We start from the raw sequence: 2,002 nt of genomic DNA, 5'->3' as shown, positions 1-2,002 counted from the left end.
ATATATATATATATATATATATATACACACACATATACATGTACATACATACATTCATACATACATACACACATAGGTGCATACATCTATTTATATATGTATACTTATTTGTTTAAACTTCAGACTTGGGCTCTGCTCGTTTTTACCGCTCAGCGATCTTTCAGTCCTTTGAAAGATTTCGGAGCGTGAATTGAGACCAGTGATCATATCTTCGGTTTAAATAAATATCTGAGGAAACTGTATCCTATGTATTGAGTACTATGTTCCCCTTTCATTTACAAACTGTAACATATATATACATATAAGCACGCACATATTCACATACATATATTCATGCATTCATACAAACATAGCCCAAAAATGTACACACATACACACACATGCATACATACTCATACATACATATATTTATATATATATATATGTGTGTGTTTATATATGTACATGCATATATACGTATGTATATATCGTGTGTACGCGTGTGTATACACACATGCACATACATACACACACACACATACATACACATAGATATAATCTCAATCACTTGAAAATAAAAATTTAAGAAAATAAATATAGTTTTATGGAGTCTCCGTGAAATATACGAAACTAAAGCTAGCCTCATTAGATTGTTTGGGAAGCAGGCTTCTTTGACAGTTGTAGCTTAGGAGCTTCTGTACATGACATCTTATAAAACCTGTTAACGATCTATTATTTTGTAAAATGACCTTCTTTGTAAAAATAAATAATAATTACTAACATTACCCCACAATGCCACACATTTTCTGGGGAGTGATATTTTTTCGATTGTATCACCACTAGTGCTTTTAATCGCATTTTGGCGAACAATAAATTCGTTGATTACAGGTTTAAAGTGATCCAATATCTAGTTTCCTGTAAGGTGGCGAACTGGCAGAGTGGTTAGCACGCCGGCCGAATTGCTTATCGGTATTTCGCCTGTCTTTACTTTCTGAGTTCAAATTCCGCCGAGGTCGATGTTTACCTTTTATCCTTTCGGGTGTCGATAAGTTAAGAACCAGTTGCGTACTGGGGTCCATCCAATCGACTGGCTCCCTCCCCAAAATTTTGGGCCTTCTGCCTAGAGTAGAAAAGGATATTTTGTGCGACTCGAAGGAATAACGTGTCGTGAAGTGATGTCTTCGTGTTTGCATATAGGTGATTGTGTGATTAAGGAGCTTACTTCACATGTATGTCGTCGTGGGTTCGGTCTCACCGCGCGTCGCTTCGGCCAATTTTCTTTTACTATTACCCTCGGTGCAATCAAAGCTTTGTGAATAGATTTGGTAAATGTATGTGGGGGAGGGGGGACGATTGTGACCAACTCCAAAGGAGATAAATTCAAGAAACAAGATTCTCTAAAAGTGACATACCATCCAAGAAAAGACAGACTGATCGTTTAGAGACCAGGGAACAGTGGTGGACAAGCGTTTCTCATTCAATAGGGGTCACCACGAGTAAAACAGGTTTCTCAAGTGGTTTCGCACGAAAGTTTAGGCTCTTCAGTCGTTCCTGTAGCTCACAGCTAATATCTATGTGTACGTACGTATATTAGTGTATGTGTGTGTTTTATTTACATCTATCCATCTATATCTATCTATCTTCCTACCTACCTACCACCAGCCTATCTATCTGTCAATCTATCTATCTATCTATCTATCTATGGACGGACGGTAGACGTGTCGGCTCTGTAAGTTTTGCCTTTTTCATGTTTTAAAAAGTTTGTTTGTAAAGTTTATTTTATATACAAAGTTGTATAACAACTTGTAGACTCTCTGGTGCAAGTTTTTTGCGACGGAAATCTGCCCTGTGTGGCACATTTCCAGGATATAAAAACCAATTTCGGCTTTCTAGCCATTTTTTTTTTGAGACGATGGCGTCTTGTAGCCATGAAAATCTTTGTGACACGAACGCTGCATTTTGCAGTGTTTCGTTCGAAAAAGAATTTCCTAGTCTTCCTTCCTCACAGTTAAACGAGAGAATG

Source organism: Octopus bimaculoides, chromosome 10 (genome assembly GCF_001194135.2).
Source record: "Octopus bimaculoides isolate UCB-OBI-ISO-001 chromosome 10, ASM119413v2, whole genome shotgun sequence".
Taxonomy (NCBI): domain Eukaryota; kingdom Metazoa; phylum Mollusca; class Cephalopoda; order Octopoda; family Octopodidae; genus Octopus; species Octopus bimaculoides.
Note: the sequence above shows the minus strand (reverse complement) of the source record.